The sequence below is a fragment of the Nothoprocta perdicaria genome, unplaced genomic scaffold (genome assembly GCF_003342845.1).
Source record: "Nothoprocta perdicaria isolate Ctin4 unplaced genomic scaffold, notPer1 scaffold_147, whole genome shotgun sequence".
Lineage (NCBI taxonomy): Eukaryota > Metazoa > Chordata > Aves > Tinamiformes > Tinamidae > Nothoprocta > Nothoprocta perdicaria.
The window spans coordinates 1,718,622-1,738,859 of NW_020454616.1; the positions used below are offsets into that span (position 1 = coordinate 1,718,622).

General features: G+C 40.0%; 1 protein-coding gene across 1 annotated transcript in view; it reads right to left on the reverse strand.

The window, feature by feature from the left end:
• Positions 1–19,821, reverse strand: part of CDH20 (cadherin 20) — a 113,073-nt gene extending 93,252 nt beyond the window's left edge. The window contains exon 1 of the mRNA XM_026034548.1: positions 19,783–19,821. The gene's annotated coding sequence lies outside the window, so the exon portion shown is untranslated. The remainder of the gene's footprint in view (positions 1–19,782) is intronic.
• Positions 19,822–20,238: the final 417 nt, after the last annotated feature.

The window sequence follows — 20,238 nt, forward strand, 5'->3', positions numbered from 1 at the left end:
ACCATCTCATTTAGGCAGACTAGAAATAGTCTAGAAAGGTCTTTCCCCCCCTTGCAGTCTACCTGACATTTCTAAGAAATAATTGGTTTTACTAGCATCCAGTAGTACAGACTCCTGTAACTTGAGAGGGAATACACCTAGATATTTGAAGCAACATCGAATAAAATACTGGAGATCTTATTTTTCCTAGGTGAGATTAGCAATCCATGATAGGCTGTTACTAGAAGAGTAAGATGGAAAGCCTATCTTGAATAAAATATATTTTGAACACTCTAGAATTGAAGTCTGCAACTTGTCTTTGAGTGAAAAAAAGGACCACACCACTTTTAAGACCCCTAGTTTCTCCATTTTCCTAATTTTTTGTCAATTCTGCCCTATTTTCCCATCCTAACTCTGGCGCATCTGTACCAGCTCCCGATAGAGGGATTTCAGTGTTATTGCATTAACTTGTCAGAAGAGTGCAGTGTATAGTAAGAGAGAGTAGTATTGGAACCATTCAACAAGTCTTGTGAGCAGAATTAACACCCTTTATTAGATCAGCTAATACATGAAAGTTATGGGTCCAAACACTTACTCAGCCGGATCATCTGGCCCAACAACAGTTACTACCTGTTCTTACAAACCTTGCTTTTCCAGTTAGAGATATTGCAAACACCTTCCATGTGCAACCGGACTAGGCATCCTCTGTAATGCACACTCTATATACAGATTGCTTTGAATGTTTGATGCTGTCACACCTCATAAAATTACCTGCATCTTAAGAACTGTGCAGAAGTTTTATAGGAAGGTACATTTTATGGATAGTAGTGAAAGCAAACCTTACTTTTTCTGATGAAAGAAGTGAATGGGACCAGAATTTCTCATACTGTATTTACGTACTTGTGTGTTGATTTAATTCTAAATTAATGTACTTATATTTTATAATTTTGCAAACAATAAGTGTAATAGAATTTAATATACTAAAGCGTAATACTTTTCATCCTATACTGTGTAGCCAGACAGACTTTTACAATTAGTGTTACTTTTTTTTTGTTAAGTAATATTAAAAACTGCAGTGTAATACACAGGTTCCCCATAATTTCCTTGTTCCTTTTTCTTCTGCATTAAGAAAAAAGCAAAGAAAAATGATCACTTAGTGTCACTAGAAGATGCATGCCTAGCTAAGAATGAATTCAAATTGTGTTCAAAAAAGTATTAAAGTATTAGAGCAGGCATTAGTAATCCCACACTATGTAATTTAGAACAACTTACTGGCAGAAAGAAAGATAATCAAGATAAAAGTAAAATAAAATGAAAAAAAAACAGCAAAAAAATGTAAGAAATTATAACATTTCCTCATACAAGCTAACTGAAATATGAGTAGCAACAACACCAGGATGTTTAAGGCAGTCACACAACTGCCTGATTGAATGATAATCAAATTAATTATCTGCATTAACTGCATACTAGAGAGCCCAGGTTGAAATTTGATAAAGCATGCTGCGTGAAGATGCTTAAAGATAAATCATAGCTTGTGACTCTGCAAGCATCATTTATCTTAAAACACTGCATTGTTTATGCAAATTGTCTTTGTTTAAGCGATGCAAAAGTTTCCTGCATTTTTAAAAATGATACATTTCTATTGTGGTGCTGCATGTAACCTAAGATGGGTTATCCTTTTAGCCATGATTTGTCTCATTTCTCCATCTACACACAGAAATTCTTTGCCAGCAGGAGAATGTGTTAGGAATGGGTTTGGTGCAGAGAATAACATGGATTCTAGCTGTTTGCCAGGGCTTGTTCCTGCCTTTCATTACCTTGCCTTGTTACCTCCTGGGCCTGTGGCTCATGGGCAACAGTTGTCCAGTTGATAGACAGACCAGTGGCCCTGGTACATGACTCTTTGCATGTGCAGATGCTCCTCGCTTTTATTTGCATGCTTCCTCCCCTACCCCAAAACGGGCAGAACGTGACCATTGCCATCTCAGCTGTGCATGAGGTCTCCTCAGGAACCTGTGGCTGCATAGATGTGACTCCTGGGTTGTACCTCCCTAGGAGACACCCAGCTCCTGCCGCAAGTATCGGAAGTCAAGTACCCAACCTCGCAATAAACCTGGTCCTGCCTGCTCTTAGGAGCATTGCCAAAGGGAGACAGTGCAAAGCTCAGGAGAAATTAAGGCTGAGCAGGACTTCTACACAACTCCTCTCCCAACTCGCAAGGCTGGGGGCATCGTGATCATGCAACAGGAAAGCAGGAGGCTGCTGTGCATCAGAAAGCAACTTCCCAAGAGTTAGTTAAGGAAGGGCTGTCACAGCACTGAATACTGCACTCTAATTGTGCAGCAAGGAGAGACCAACAGGGCTTTGTCGATGTCAGCAGTGGTCGCTCGTGCAGCTCGTGGAGGAGCTGGGACAGGGACCATGCTCCTATCACACATCCCAAGCGTGCATGCGGGCACGCTTGGCTGAAGTGTGCACCGAGGACCCACAAGGTTAATTACAATGCCACCTGTAGTAGGTACTTCTCCTCAAATATTAACCTTCTGTTTTTTCCATATGCTCCCATATGGTCCAATTTTTCTTCATAACCAGAGCTGTACTCGAGCTAAGAAATGACAGCTAAGCTTCACTTTTGTGCCTGTAATGTCAAAGCCAGAAGTTACCTGACTTTGATAAATTCTTTTTTTATATATATAATCTTAATTTAAATATATTTCACCTTTTTTGCCCCTAACGTAGCTTCTTAGGAATAATTTGCATTGACAAGATAAATGCAATTTGTTAGGATTTGTCATGAAATATTTTCATCTCTGCCAGGTAGGAGTTCAGTGAAAAGGCTCAGGTTGCCTTATCTCAGTGCTCTTTCTGCAGGCTCCACACTCTGCATCCTTGTTGCAATCCAAATTTGCCCAGATCTACATATGTAGAAAACTTTATAGAATCCAGATATAATATCTATAATTCTTCAGAGAAGCTGAAGAACTACCTGAGTTGTGAACAATATATTATTAATTATTCAAATAATAGATGAAATAAGGGATAAGCACACATGGTCATAGTCAATTCCTATTAATTATTATAAGGATAAAATAATAAAAAAGCTTAAAATTTCATGAGTTTCTCTGCCTGATGTCTGAAAACAGACTTTGTTAGCAGTGTGACTAAAACATTACCAGTAGTAGAAACGTGGAAACGGTTGTGAGAGGGATGCCCCAAGCAACTCACTTCTTTAAGAGAAGCTCTGCACAATAAGGTGCCTCTGTTTTCCAGTGAATTGGGCATATGCACACAAACACTCCCCCATAATGTGAATTTCAAATAATCCTGATGGGAGTGAGGGAAGGGGAGGGATGGGACAAATGAAAATCACGAGACAGACTTTGACTCTTTGTGTCAGAAAACAAAGCTTTCTAGTTAGACTCAGAGCTACCAGCTCCCACTTGACATGGTTTCAAGAAACACACGCACGTTTTGGCTTCAGCCTGTCCCTGAAGGATACGAAGACCAAGCACAGCTTGCTTACAAGTCACCCAAGCACAACATGCTGGCTTTAAGTGGAGGAAATGAATAGAATGGGTGTAATTAAAAATCCAAATGATTTGGGCAAAATTGCTACAGCTTCACTTTACAAAGTCAGGGAAGGACGGGAATACAGGCTCTGAAATACAGTTATTTGGCATCGGGTCACCATAAAGATGAATTGGGGTTAATTTTCTACTTGAGTGTAGGTTGGGCACTGTGCTGTGACAGAATGCTCATTTTACTGAATATGTTTTGGCCTACTTACAACTTTAGAAAATAAATATTACAATGTTAAATTAAATATGCTCTGTGACAAGGACTTGCAAGAGTGGGAGAATGTGATTTATATGCAATTGGCTCACATAAACCATCTAATATGATATGCACATTGTAACAAAAGCTCAAGGGTCTGATCCGCACTGCAGAAATGCTTTACAACCGCTTTCAGGTTGCATGTTGTTTTTTCCTTCCTCTTCTTCTTCTTCATCTCTTTTTTTTTAATGACTACATGAGTTAATTAGTGGTTATGTACTCTGTCTCTTTGCCTGGCCTAGCTTATCCCTACTGCAATAAATCTCCTTTCTTTCTCACTCCCAAGGATCATTACAACATTAGCCAGCACTGTCAACAAAACTAATTGAAAGCCACTTGCTTTTAGGATCATCCTAATGAAAAACAGCAAAGTTAAGAAACAAAATTCAATCAACTTTCTAACCGTCTGTAATTTCCCATTAATTCACATAAATGCAGTGGCAGAAAAAACAACCAAGATCCTTTTTTTTTTTTTTTTTTTTTTTTCTCCCCACTGCTGGTCTTCTCATCTACTCCAAGCTGTATAATTAGAAATAATTATTTTTGTAACCTTAATCTCTCATCATTCCTTAAAGTGGAAATAATAGTATTAAATATTGCCTTTTCAATTGGAGATGTGTAAAAAAGAAAAGCACCGGCAAATAGCCTTCCTATTGTAAGTATTCACTCTCTTTGCTAAACAGCTGGGAGCTTTTTAATTGGGTGGGCCTGGATTCAGCAAAAAATTAAAGATTTCTAAATCCTGAACACTTGCACAAATGACCTAAATCCCATTGTCTCTGGTGAAATTCAAGCATCTGCAAAAGATCTGGACAAAAACTGATTGCGCTGGGTTGAGTATGTACAGGATTCAAAAAGTGGGCCTTGCACTCCAAATCTACAAGCTCCTCAGCAGTGGGGAACCTCAAGCAGATACTTAACTGCTACTGAAGTCAATGGGAAATAAGCAAGTGCTTTAAGATAAGCACTTTGGTACCAATTGCAAGGGAGCACGCAATTTCATCAAGTCAGAAAGAGCAAAGGAAACACTCCTGAGCTAACTTGCTGGCTATATGGCTTACCGTAAATAGATTCCCAACTCCCCCTTAATCGTGGAGAAATAAGCCTGGAAAAGGCTAAAAGTGACTGTTTTGTTTCCATTGGGCCAGCTGAAGAAAAACACTGAGGAAAGAAAAGGAAGGAAAAAAAAAAGAAAGGCAAAATACAGCACAGACGGTACTAATGACTGTTTGTGTTACAGTAGGGCTTAGCTGTCACAGTAAGGGTAGACACTGTGCAAACATGTCAGCAAGGCTGTTCTGCAAAGGAGTGCTGCCCGCAGACACGACATGTGGAAAACCCTTTGAAGTCACCAAAGAGTCCAAACACACAAACACTTTGCATGATGAGGCCATAAAATATAAGCTGCATCGTTAATTGCTATCAAGTGCACTGAAGCACAAGACAAGGTCTATCATATTATGGTCAATGAAGATACAAACAGCTGGGAAGAAAAAATAGGGTCACAGATAATATATTGGCTGTATCTAACGGACCACTGTTTACTTTCTGGGAGTGTAAACATATCATTATTTTTCCTACTTCAAAAGAATAAAAATATTTGAACGAAATAAATTTAAAACAATACAGGTGATATGCAGTATGAGCTGAACTCTGCCTTTGTGCAGATTTATGCATCTCTCATCAATTGTAGTAATGAGATATGCAAAGAGAGGTCAGGGGAAAATGATCTGATCCTCTGAAATCCATGCTGGATATAGTGCTTGTGCATGCACGGAAGAGCAAGGAGCACGACTGCGGAGCCTTCCTGAAAAGGGCAAATCCCCACTGCTCCAGAAAGCAGGCCGACACCTGCAGAAAGTCATCTGGGCATCTGGAAACAAGGTGAGTGCCCTAATTTGTGCGCCCACTGTTTCAGGGATGTATTCATTAGTACAACAAGTGGAAATGGCTTAAAAATCTTTAAAGGAGTACAGAAGAATGAAAGGAAGGCAAAAATACCAGTCAGGAATAATTATCACAGTGTATAAAACTTTCCGTTCCTTTATTATCATAAATTGCAAAGTTTTATTGATGCATATTTTATCACAGCACTCTTGCCATATGTGATCTGAAGATTCAGCGCCTGTCCCCAGGGACAACGGTACTGATATAGATAATCAAGAATTCCTTTTATGCCTCTCAACACAGCCACAGCTCTGATTGAAATTAACATCTTTTACAATGAAACACCCGTTTGCTGCCACTACTAGACACGACAGCTGGAGAGAAAGGCCAGCGCATCCAGTTCTTCCTTCAAGCCTCCGCTTCGTTATGGCCTGTGATGCTGTAAAGCATATGCAAAGCGATGGCCACGGCGCAGCAGAAAACTGAAATCGGCTTGCAACCAACCTGACTCATGCACAACCTGGGGAGAAAGTGCTCAAAATAAATCCAGGGATGAAAAGCAAGGATCAGAGGCTCTGAAAAAGCAGTGAAGAAGGACCTGAGAGCTCTGAATTTCAGTGCCTTGTCTGCTGTAGATAGGGTGCTATTTGTTCACCCACGTGTGTGTGCACAACATGGGGTGGCATTCATGCCCAAGAAGAAAACAAGAACAGGCTGATCCCATTTAAATCCTCCATGGCAAGGATCTTACCCTGTGCCCTGTGTAATGGAGAACATATGGAAACACTACGGCTGCTTCCGATGGGAGGCATCCCTCCTGGAGCTCTTTTTATACAGGTTGCTTCAACCAGTAGACTGGCCCCATTTCTCACGCTGGTGAGAAGAGGGACACAAAAGTTATTTTTCTGCCTTTCCCATAGGTCTCTATGTTGCCCTCATCGCCAGAGCATCAGAACGCCTTCCCGTCGAGCATTAAACAACCAACATCTGTCATGTGCAGTTCATTCCCCCTCTCATCCTCCTCCCAAGGGAGGACGGGGTATGCAGTGTAGTGTTTTGTTTTGGCAGGGCTTTGTTTTTGTTGTTTTAAAACTACACACTGCCATATGTTGGGAGGAAGTGGGCAAGAAACGCGCCTTGCTTGTGAAGGAGAAAGTGGTTGGGTTTGTGTCAGTCATTAATTTCGGAGGGAGTCGGGTCTCAGCTTGGCCTTCAACAGGTACAGTTCCAGGCCGGCTGCTATAACAATGCGAACTGCAGCTGTAACACAGAGCTGGAGTGGAAAACAGCGCTGGCATTGCATCTCTTTCATGTTTAACATTCAACATGATTCAAGTTTGGCTTTGAGCTTGCATCTACCTGCTGCAATATTTCAAAAGAGCCCATTGTTTTCTTACGCTGTGTGCTGGGACAATATATAGTAAAGCCTGTTCTATTGATCACCAGCGTTATTCTTTTTCCTGAGAAATGTCATGTCATCTAGAGGTTACCTCCAAATAGTCACCAGAGAAGCATTGAAAAAAGGATATCAACTCAAGGTTTGAACCATGTAAGTGGGCAAATGCACCGTTAGAGGTGCAAAGACCTTCAGGAAGCATTTAAAGCACATTGCACGCCTTCAGTACAGATCAAGAAATAAAGCACACAAAGGAAGGCCGATCCAATGCCACTTCACCATCCTTGAGTCCTTGTCTTCCTACAGAATGCACAAAGCAGTACTTCCACAGCGTAGTATTATAGACGAGCTCAGGCTTAAAACACACGTAACAGCACGCCCATTAGGGTCATTATCAAGTAACACACAGAAACAGTTACTGGTATCACAGAGGACAGAAGGCAATGAAAAGGAGACGGCTGCATGGCAGAATTGCAGTGTAAGGACCTAATTTATTTCAGCAGCAGAAAGAATAGCGCTAGCGTAAGTCAGCAGAGCTTTCAGTGGGTAAGGTGGATGGGACAGGACCTGTCATCCTACATGTAGGCGCTGTCACGTTCACTTTTCTATAGGTTAAAGAGTTTGAGGATTTTCTGCTCCTTATCACACTGAATGGACGAATCTCTTCAGGAAGGGATGGTTCTCAAGCCTTTAAAACGGTGCATTCATGAAGAAAGCACTGACTTACTCTATTTCTCAAATTAACAGTAACTGAGACATTTCACAGAATCCACTTTTTATAGGAAGCTAATATAGGGAGGGATTTAATGTTGAAGACCTTGCTCTGCACCCTAAGGAAACTTGGAAATAGTTTCATACGATCAGGATCTCTTTAGGCTCACACATACATAGTGAGGGCTGCAAACTCACCCAGGCTACAAAGCCCAGACTACTTAGTTTAGGATCTTTTGAAAACAAAAGCAGAAGTTGCTATTCTTTTTATTTTTTTTTTCAAAAGATTTAAGAAAAGTTATCTACTGTGAGCATGCACTTTTATATCAGATGGTAAATAAAATTTTCATCTTGCATGAAATTGTAATAGTTGACTCTTTACCCTGGAATCAGGCTAGCTAAAAAGCCAAAATAAAGTAACTTATTGCCCTATAAAAATTTTAAAATTCAGGTTAGAAATGCAAAAATGTTAGCTTCTACAGTAGGAAATGAGGTATTTTGAAGATTCTGGAATAAAATCTTTACTGTTGAGCGGGTGTGGGAGACATTGTGCCTTGATTCCACCTAAATGGACACAGCTGTGATACACTTGGCCCCTTTGCCTCTATCTATCTCACGGACCTTTCTCCCCAGCAAGTATGATGGTCTCACTGTGCTAGAATTATCAAGATGCTTCACATGAGTATTAAATCCCATCTCCAATCCAAAATACATATTTCAGCCAGATTTTGCTCTGGGGAGCATTTTGCCAAAAGGATTTTTGCAAAAAGATTTTCCCTATGAATATTTGCAAACTCAATGAACTCTCTTATCAACAGGAGAATGCTTAGTTTGAGACTTTTGGGATCTAACCTACTTGTTTTCTGATAGCTTGCCTTTTCAGTCCTTTGAGAGAGATGATCAAGGTGGAATACCAGGTAAGATCATTAGTATCAAACTAGTGCCTTAGTGTAGTGCCTGCATAAAGAAGGGCTTTGAAAATCACTTTAGATTTATCCTTCACAACATTGAGTTTATAAGCAAATTTTTATGCCATTCTTTTCAGGACAATATTGATTTTTAAAATTGTTTTACCCCTGGGAACAAGGAACAAAGTAGGAAGAAATATTTTTCCTTAAAAACTCCCAGTAAGGTAGAGAATTAATCAGGTATCTATCCAAGGTCTATCTATGACAAGCAGAAACCCCAGGCCAATTGGAGTCAATGTGAGACAATGATAAGAGTATGTTAATTAAGAAAAAAGAAATCACAGATCATCAATGAAGCAAAAATCAGTTGCTTGTTATGAACTAAAATGATACCTTCTTTGTATCATACTTCATTCTCATCTCATCAGCATAATTCCAAGGAGACCAGTGACCTGATCTCCTTGGAATAATAATATACCAGTACTAGTTGGTATATTAAGGAGCAAAATAACATGGGGACATGTCATTTTGTAGAGTCGTCTTTCTTACCTCATTCTCAGAAATACCCAATATGGGTTATTTTCCCAGACAAGACTTTGGAACTATTAGGACAACAGCTTACTCTGAGATAGTAAATCCTGAATCTATAAGATAAATAGGATGCAATTAAACTAGAAGATGGCCTATGGGGCTAAATTTGTCCCCATTTAAATCATACAGTTTTCATTGCTGTACTGGTGTTAATGGTAGTTTTATGCATGTGTTCAGAAAAGAATTCAGCTGCAATATTTCTTTTCTACTGCTGAAATATTAGCATTAAAAAAGCAATATTTTATGTAAGTCATATAAACATAGTGCCTATAATACAATCAATTTTGTTGGAATTATTTTATACTGGAGCCTTCATCCTTAAAATGATATCCCTTGTTTTGCGGAATGTCTTAAAACTTAAAAATGTTATCTGAAGTGAGACTCGACAGTACATTAACTGGTAAAAAATAAAACCACTTTTTTTTTTCTCCAAGTCCAGAATAATTAATTTTATTGCCACTAAGTAGCACAGACACCCATCTTTTGAACAGGAACTGACCTAATGCTTCTGAAAACCCTGCATGCAATTAGCTTCACGTAAGGCCATCTTTCAAGCACAATCTCTATTTCTACTTTTGAGTTCCAAAAGCTGCTCATCAGATCCAGTAAAATTAGGATATTAATAGAGAACCATTTATCAAGCTTGATAGGTTTGTTAGAGGCATACTTGCCTAGTCAACCAACATAGTAAAAGTTTCTTTTGAGACGGAATGCTCTTCTCAGCAATCTTAAGGATAATGTTCGGGCCTATTTGATTAACTCATGTGCACTCCAAGTTTCCCACAGCAGCGTTTCTGTAGCTGTGGGCAGCGTGCACCGTTACCCTGGCAGTGGTGCACTGGTGGCAGAGGATGTCCCCAGACGAGGAACCCTCCTTGGTCACAGGGCAGTGCTATGGCCTCATCCCAAGCTCGTCTTTTACCTATGCAGTTACTATGTCATGTCTGTGACTTGCCTGGTTCCCCAGGTTTGGGAGGCAGGAAAACAGAGGGTACCTTACAGGTGTTCATAAAATGTAACATGTGGCAGAGGACAAGGCTATCAAACAGTGTTAAAAATGGTGTGGCATCTGACTCTTCCTCCTCTCCCTTTTTTACATCCTGCAAGCACCACTTAAAAAATTGTACTGCAAAGTCATAAATAAAGTATACTTGTCAGAAAGCTACAGTCTTAAAATATTCCAATGGTTTGTTTCCGTTTTCTCCATAAATTGTTTATTGGTCAATATGGCTAGAACTTTCAAATGCATTTTGCTTTACAATTTATGATATTAACTTTGTTCTAAACACTTTCACATGCTACGAAACCTTCAAGCAAAGCAGATTCAACTTTTTCTTCTTTGATGACACATTTTCCATCATTCATGTTGGGCAGCATTACACTACACCGAGATTTTTATCTAACAGATATTGTCAGCATCTTCATTACAGGAGAACCATATTATTATTACTAAAGTTAATATCAGCAATGGAGATATGCAGTAGGTAGAAGCTTTTCAAATGGTCTCTACCTATGCAGTAAAGCAATTTGGAAAAAAAAAATCTGATTAAAAAATTCTCTCTAATTTGTATTCTACTTCACTACGTCATGTAAATGTTCTTCAAGTAACAGTTTGACATTGTGAAATGGTACCCTGATGAGTAAATTATTGTAGAAAAGAGTTCATCAAACCCATGATTTCAGATGTGTCTGAATAGTCTGTACACACACAGAACCCATATCTCTTTAGCCAGAGATGACAGCAGTCATTGACGTATGAGAAAAAAAGATTTTTTTCTAAGTCTCCTGGAGCCCTGCAACATAGCAAGCCTTTTGGTAAAACAATTATTCTGCTGAAAGATGCATGGGATAATTATTTAATCAGAAATTAGAAGGTTCAATCCTTGAGAGTTTCTAAAGATGCTAAAGACAGACTGGTGGACCTAAAAAAAAAAAGTTTAAATGCACATAACGGCTGATAGATCAGATAATAATGGCTATAGAATCAGATAAGCTATAATTTGATAATTGCTTTTTCAATAAATAACTTGATAAATTCATGAAGAAAGGAAGAAGATAATTTGTCTCAGAATAAACAGTTGGTCCACCAACTATTTGAGAAAAATTTGGTAAGTAATCGTAGCTACGTGGGAATTCGGACACCTGGTTGTCACTTAAAAATAGTGGGAACTTAATGCCCAGATCCCATAGGTAGAACTGAAAATCTTAGACATGCATCCCAGAGGAAGTCACATTAGCTAAAAAGAAATGTCTTCTGGTTATTAACACTAAAGCACTCATATTCAAAAGAGAGAAGAATGTGGATAAAAAAAAAAGAAAAGGATATCAAATGATTATCTAAGACAAATTTACTGGAGTTTTGTTATATTGACACACGAAGAAGAAAACAAAACATCTCAGATCTTTTTGATATTATAGCTATTGATATTTCAATAAAAAAAAGACTGCAATCAAAGGAAAAAAGCAGTAAAAGATTTTAATCAAAATGCATTCTCAAGGCTGAGAATCTACATTAAAAAATAAACACCTACCTGTCATACATTTTCACCTATGGGCATTTTACATAAACATCTATACAACTGAGTTGGAGTTTAGACAGGAAATACAGCAGAGCTCCTTCTCCCAGGTGTGAGAAATAAAATGAATGGGATGGAGACAGAAAATAGTTAATAGTAATTATCCTGGTATCATATCACTATCACTAACCTCATTGCATTAACTGCCTGGCTAACACTTAAGTATTTAGCAGTCATTACAACAAAAATGAGTCTTCAAGGGAGCTCCTCTGCTTCTCAGAGCAGCATGAGGGGAAACAAGAAGGCACTTGAGGAGCAATATAGGGCAAACAAGCAAGGACAACAGTTATGCAGAGGCTGCAAACTCATTAGTGTACTGCTGCTGATTCTTCTTCTTTTTTTTTTTTTTGTTTTTCTGTTTGACATTATTTCTTCTGTACATTTGAATCTAACATCTTGTTCCTCACTCCTGGACTTAATATTGAGATGTATCATGTATCATGCATAAAACAGCATAACTACTACACCGAAAATTCGTGGATCATAGTGAACACAGTGTATTTAATACAGCACAGTTCCATTAAGCCCCTAATAAGGCCTCTGAACTTATCCTAATGAAGATTAAATTTTCTGAGCGCCAGAAAAGGTTTTGTCATGATTCAACCTAGAATGTCTATGAATTGATTCCAGTTCTATTTTATATAACAGCTATACCTACAACAGATATAAGGGTTGCTGACAGATGCCTTTCTCTTGACTTCTTGACGAGCTGCTACTTGAAATTCCACAAACAAAATTAGGAACCTGACTTTCCTATAAACCCACTCCAGTATCCTGTATTCACCCCAGAGAACTCCTGTGGGATCCAGATGTTGTTATTCCAGCCTTTCTTTTTTCCTTTTTTTTTGTAGTCATAAACTGCTTTCTGCCATGCTCACACACCATCCTCCTTCTGTATTTGTCTCTCCCGAAGCCTCAGCCAAATTCTGTACCTGCCACTGATCTACTCTGTCCTCTTTTGTCCCCGTTCTCTTATTATGACAGTTGTCATTTCTGTCTCTCTATTTCACTGCTCAAACCCTCTGTTTTCTTGCTTTCCTGTGGCTTCTTCCTCCGTTTGGTCTCTGCAAGGTTCTGTCGCTATCAGTGCTCTTTTCCTTCAACTCCCCCTGTCCTCTCGCAGGCTGCCTTGACGGATTCCCGCTTGTCAGCTGCTCCAAGGCTGGATTCAGCTCTTCCTCCGAGCACCTTGCCCCAGCGCCTCCTGCGCGACACGTACTGCGCTGCGATGCCGGATCATCTCCCGTCGCGCCAGGGCAATCCGCCTGCTCCTCACGGCCCTGCCTGCCAAGGAGGGTCGCGAGGATGCGAGGCGTGGGGCTGCGTGGGGCCACAGGCAAGAGTCTGGTAGTGTCGGCGGTTCACTGCTGCCTTCCCAACGGGCCTGCTAGTTATTTCCCTTGTCATAACAAGGACGTGCACTAGTCACTTCACAGCATCTCCCCGGGAGTCCACAGGATACCTGGAAAAGATGGTGCTCGGGAGCAAGTTTGCCACCAGGAAAATTCTACCCGCTTGTGCTCACTCCCTCGTATCCTGGGGAGAGAGATGTTCTTGAGGATCAGGCAGTCCCAGTGGCTTGCACAGTGGCTGAATGTCTCCATTTCACTGTCTTCCTAAAGGAGACCCAAGAGTACATCAAATCCATATGAGAAGCACTGACCCAACATGCAAGAGGAGTGGACCCTTTCAAGAGGTATGGAAGGGGTAGATGCATGCAGTCCTCCTTGGAAACCACAAGAAACTGAGAGGCCATCTAGAAAGACATGATCATTCTTTCACACCTTTCTGCTGGAGGGCTACATCATCTTTAAGGTCCTTCATGAGGCTTGTGAGTTTATTCGTTCAGTTCCCCCAAACCACATTTTTTCTGAGAAGCCTTTGAATAATATACCCGGGAGTCAAGTTCTGTGTAATATGCATCTGAAGGATGGATGTCCTCCAGACTACATTTGGATTTGGAGGATGTTGGGGGCAAAATTTCTAATGTTTTGCAGGGATATGCTTCTAAAACATTTAAACATCTCCATTTTACAGAATTTGGGCTCCTATTTCTCACTAAGGCTCAGTGGAGCTTATTCCATTAAAACACTTCTCTCTTTTCCAAAACGCATCCTAAAATTAAAAATAGACTTATTTCAGTAAAGGACTAAGCACACAGAAAGCACTCATAGATATTATAATCTAGTGAGGTACCTATACTCTTCTTGTCTGTCCCAAGAGATTTGCCAAGTAGTGATCTACTACTGCTATCGTAATTTATGTTACACATCATGATTGCAATTCTAAATTAAACCTACAAGCAAGGAAATTTATAGTCAAGCTTTTCTCCCAATCCTTAACTTGCTCTGCTGTAACTAAGTTACATATTGCAAGGGTTCTTAACTATGTGTCACAATACCTCAGCGTGTAGAAAGGTTAATTATAGAGACTCATTTTTTACCTCTGAATTGCTTTTGTAGTAGTCTTAAAGAAATCACATAGAGTAATTCAGCCCCAGTGGGCCATTAACTTGAAAATTGTTAGACCCTCTTGGGCTGCATTATTGGGTACCTTATGGTTCAGCTAGGCAAACCCTGTGTAGTTTGGCAAATGTCTCCTGCATTTATTCCCTCCGCACAGAAACTTCAGAAGCACGGATAAGGTCCTAGCAATAAACCTTAATGCTCTCAACCCCTCCGGAAAACAAAGGCAAATTAATTTGTTTAGAAGCAAAACCGCATATGCCTGCTAGCAGTCATAACCAGCCCTACTGCTTCCCTCTTTGGTGAGGACATGGACATGGGCCCGAGCAGGAGCACCTCAGTGCTGTCCCTGTTAAAAAAGCCAGTAGTCCCCAATCCAAATGGTAAAAGTTGGAAATCAGGAGAGAAATTCAGAAGACAGTCTTGTACAGACTAAGGTGTGTCACCAATGCCACTCTAAGCTATGGGCTTTTATATCATGTCCTGCATACTCAGACTTCTGAAGAGCTATAGTAAAAACAATGGATATAAGCTTTTTAAGCACACAAAATGCTTTTGGCATTGTGCCTTAATTCAGATATTCATCTGAAATCTCTTAATGTATTTCTTAGCATATAAGTTATATTTATGTTTTTAAAAATAAAAGTAGTTTAAAAAATAGATCCTCCTGCCAGTGTATGAAATACCACTTTCATCCTGCTTTCATCCACACATTCTTCAAATAAGGACCCAAATTCTTACGGCTTCTTCTTCCTATGCTTTTCAGAGGTGGAGTCTACCTGGGGAACACCATCTTGAGGGTCAGAGGTGATGAATTTTAAGTGTTTAGTTTTCAGATGAAATGTGTGTACATCTTACACATGCATTACAGCCACTTTTTAGTTTATACAGAGTTCTATCTCTTTTTTAATTACCCAAGGCATTCTGATTACAGAGCTAAGAAGTTGTCTATTCAAAGTTGGGTTTTACAGTGATTTAATTGGCACAAAAAGCATATGGAATAGAAAACATTTACTTTCCTTCCTCTTCTTATATTGCCAAATACATTTAAATCAAACTTGTTTCAAAAAACAAATATTCCCAGGCTAACTAAGGACGGCAGTATTAACTTTCAGTTCCAGACAAGTTGTTACTGCTGAATTAGAAACCCCTGGCAATTTTTTCTTGGTGAAATGCAAATGATGACATATCGTTAACTAGAAGCATTACACCACTAAAATACTGAGATGTGTCTTGTGTGCCTCAAACCTCCCTTTCCTTGAGTACAACGCCTTAGAGGCAGCAGTGTTTAAATGGTACAAAGTACTCCACTACCACCAGCCTGAATCTCCATTTAGGAGAACAAGCTTCACATTCTTTCCTTCTCGTGCAGTGTATGGGCATGTCCAGCTCCTTCACAAAACACACCCGTACACTATCACGCTCTAAAACAAGGTGCAGTACTGACATGACAGATTCATGTTCCCAGCTGTGACATAAGGCCTCTTTGACAATACGACAGTGAAAGCCCTATTAAGAAAACATGTGCCGGACCATGCATCTGACACAGTTAAATGCTATAAAAGATTTTCCAGGTGTTAAGGAGTTCCATTAAGGAGCTGGAAATGAGATAGGTCTGTGCACTTCGAAATTCTCAAGAAACAGGACTCAGACACTCAGAGAGACACACAAACAGTGCTTTATATATACATCACTAGTGAAACTCTGCACCTGACCACACGAGGTGATGAGCAACCCTGACTATTCATTGAAGGAACTGTTCATTCAGGACGGTTTGCATGGGAAAAGACTGACTTTCATGTCCTCCTGCAGATTACTGCATCCTTTTTGCTTTATTTGTGACTGAAAATAGTGCTAGCTATTTTCTCCTTGTTTTTCTTAAGGCAAACATTATGTCTCTTACCTCACTTCTGATTCTTCTTTATTTTACAAGAGATGCAGCTTGAGCCAGCAGAGATCAGAACCTGTAACTTATCCCGTGCTAAGGTACAACTAGTCACAGTTTATGCTTTTGAAGGACAGAAATACACACTCTCTTGCATACTATGAAATGGCAATGGTTGAATTTTTTCAACGCAACATTAGAGATTTGGATACTATATTCTATTAAAATCAGATAAAACTAAAAAAGCTATCTATAAAACCTACAGATTGCCTTGAAAATTTTAACCACTGATGTTTCAGAGTATGTGCATACACTATCTTGTACCTGGGGTACCCACAATAGAGTTGTTTGTTCCTATTATCTTTTAACTTGATAAAAGATTGTTTCATTTCCTTAACATGCATGAATTTTATGGTAACTGTCCTTTGAGAGCTAAGTTCGTTTTTGTCTAAGATGACAGGTACACTGTGGGAAGGCTGCAATGCAGACTTTTTTTGCATGCTTTTGTGACCACAACCTCAGCCCTAATCCTGGCATACAACTGCATGGGGAGGGGGGGAAGGACTTTGTCTCTATGCTAACTCCAGCCTTCTTTTTTAAGGAAAAGTTCCTAGTAATGCTAGTCAAGAGAACCAACAGAGAGTCTGTTCCAGGAAATGAACTAAGACCAAACTAGCTTATTTCCCATAATGAGAAAAAGTCAAATGTACTTTATCTTTTCTAATATAATATCCCAAGTCCTCTTCCTCTACAACAAGAGATGCACTCATTTAATGTAACTTTGGGAATGAAATTTTCTTTAAGATGTAGGATGACTGGATGAAGAAAATAAACCAACAAACCTAACAGCATGTTGACAGAGATTCTTGAAACTAAAATGTTAAGAGTTAAAATTCTGCAGGCTTGCCAGGTGTTCTGTGCAAATGCTGGTTTCATACAATGTAGTATCTGACCATTTAACCATATGTCAAACAAACTCTGCTATGACAAACAGATGTAGACACTGCCATGGAATGAAATTATCATTTTATTAATTACCCTTTAATTAGTTGATACAGCAGAGAACATGCAGTAATTTAGTCATAATTGTCCTGACTAAGACTCAATACTTACAGGGATGGAATATGTTTGTGAGGCTACTTGTTATGAATAACAATTACATCTGTGACAATGCAATTTTATTATGAAGATGTACTATGCATTTCAAACAACTTTTATGTATAAGATAGTATTCAGCATTTATCTACAATTGAATAGCAAATGTTTTCCCCAAATAGAAGTATGCAATCCTCTGTGTATTTTGCTAAACATACTATAACAAAGCAAGAAAGACCTCTTCCCAAACTTACTGTGATGCCTGGAACATGTTTTCAATGCTTTTTATTATAGAAATGAGGAGCCATTTGGTAAATTTTGTATTTGGAAATGCGAGAAAAATACTTCAAAGTTCTCCCCAAATCTTTAAACTATTTGGGAATTTAATACAATATTTAAGCAAGAGATACAGCTGTTCAGATTGTCAGAAACATTTGCTGTATGATCATAACAAGCAGGCAACAGTGCCTCTTATGAGTTCACTCCACTTTCTGAATTTCCCAATTTCAGAATTCCCAAATTCCCAAAGAAGAGGTGAACAGAAGATTCTTAAGTGTCTCAGACAGGACACGCTCAGTTGAAGCTGGCAACAGCCTCCTCTAGACTATACTGGTAAGTAAAATGCCTTGAAGACTTTCCCTCAATCCCTTGCAATTACATTAGGAGTATTTTCTTTCTACACAGAGTACAGGGTGGGTATCACCTATTTCTGCATGTGCAGTGATAGAAGATCATATTGCACTGAATTTCTTCTTAAATCTTGCCCAATTCCAAACTTTTATTTATTTATTTATTTATTTATTTATTTATTTATTTATGATGGACAGCCATGCTATAGAGATGTCTCTCAGCCAAATGAATCCTTCAGAGAAGTTTTTTAAAGTCAAGGGAGTCCTGTGACGGATGAATCTGCATCCTTTACAAATAGACTTCAAACGATCCTTTTACTTTGCTCAGATGACAACTTTAAGTTTTCTCTGTTTTAAGCACAATATTCTTCCATTCTTTCTGATCATTCATTCCACTTTTATACTTCTTTATCTATATTCATATATCTGGGAAAGCCTACTACTCGTGAAAGAAAATAGCAGTCATTGCCCCGTGGTGTTATCTTTCAGTTAATACCAGTAAGTCATGTTACATTTGCCTGTAAGCGCGACCTGCTTGACAACTCGTAAGCACCTCCAGTGCAAATACACACAGGTCCTGCCATGCTACTGGGAACAGCTAACACAGTGTAACAAGAGATCATTTCATTAGACTCCCATGAAAGAGCTAGCACTGCAAGGAACTTGAACTGGGACACAATCACGGTATAAAAAACTTAAAACAGTCTACCATTAAAACCTTGTGTGACTGCTTGAAAAATGTCTTAGAGCAGCACAAAAGCTGGCACCATTAGCTTTCATCCCTGCTGAGTGGGCAATAAAGTGTACACATAAGTAAAACGCATTAATTGGTATTAGTCAATCTCGTTAAGATGTTCATTCTCCAGGCATCTTCAGATTTCATTTCCATAAAATGGGATTTCTTTAAGTCTCATAATTTGATTTTGTCCAACCCGAAACGATGTTGACACAGTGGCAGCAACAGCACAATTACATCCTCGTCTTACAAAGGTCTCCTCTATCTACATAGACTGGAGACCACGTGTTCCCAGGCTGCAGAAAAAAAAAAAAAAAAAAAAAAAAAAAAAAAAACCCAAAAAAAAAGGCAGAAGAGGAAAAAGTGATACATTTTCCTATATCTATTTTTCATCCCTTTCCCTCCTATTTTCCTACTGTGCACTACTGATTACTGCACTTTAAGATCAGAATGAACAATTAACTGCCTAATTATTCCAGTCACACCAAGCCACAATGAAATCTTTATTCAGTGTTTACAGCAATCTTTGGCAGAGACTGTCTTGCTGTTTTTAAACCAAGAAGAACTGCTCCCTTTGGCTCCCCTCAGCATCAGCTGCCTTGGTTTCAGAGCTGGATGCCAATAATCAGCCTCCTTTTTCTCCTCCAAAGTGGCTATTTTTTGTGGAAAAAAAAAAAAAAAAAAAGGGTGAAAAGACCTATTCTCATAAACTCCCCATATATTCTGCCTGATTTATGTCCCAGCCACTGGGTCTCTTCCTTCCGTATCTTTTACCACTCGCGCCCCCCCGCCGCATCCTCGCCGGGCCCCGCAGCGCCCCGAGGGGCCCGACGGGGCGAGCGCGGGAGCAGGGGACACTTTTGCAGCCCCGGCGCACGCACCCGTTTCTAGCGGTTTTGCCCCCTTTTCTGCAGCCCCCCCACCGCTTTCCACCACCTCGGCGGCTCCCCCCGGCCCTGCGCCCCTCACGCCCTCGCCAGGACCTCTTCCCTCCCCGGGAAAGTTGGAGGGAGCCGCTGCGAGCCCCGGGCGGCTCCGCGTGTCCCGCGCCGAGCCCCGCGGAGCCCGCTCCGTGCGCGCCGCTCCGCACCTGGAGCCGGGAAGCGACAGGTCCCGGGAAAAGTCCGGAGCAGCCTCGTGCGGCGTCTGTGCGTCTGTCCGCCCGCCTCGCCCTCCCACCGCAGCCGGGGAGTGAGGGAGAAAGGAAATAAAGTAAAAGGAAAAAGAGAGAAAGAGAGAGAAAGAGGGAAAGAGAGAGAAAGAGGGAAAGAGAGAGAAAGAGGGAAAGAGAGAGAAAGAGGGAGAGAGAAAGAGGGAAAGAGAGAGAAAGAGGGAGAGAGAGAGAAAGAGGGAAAGAGAGAGAAAGAGGGAGAGAGAAAGAGGGAAAGAGAGAGAAAGAAGGAAAGGAAGAGAGAGAAAGAGGGAGAGGAAAAGAGAGAAAGAGAGAGAGAGAGGAAAAAAGAGTGAAAGAGAAAGAGGGAGAGAAAGAAAGGGAGAAAGAGGGAAAGAGAGAGGGAAGGAATTGGACGAGGAGGGGAAAAAAAAA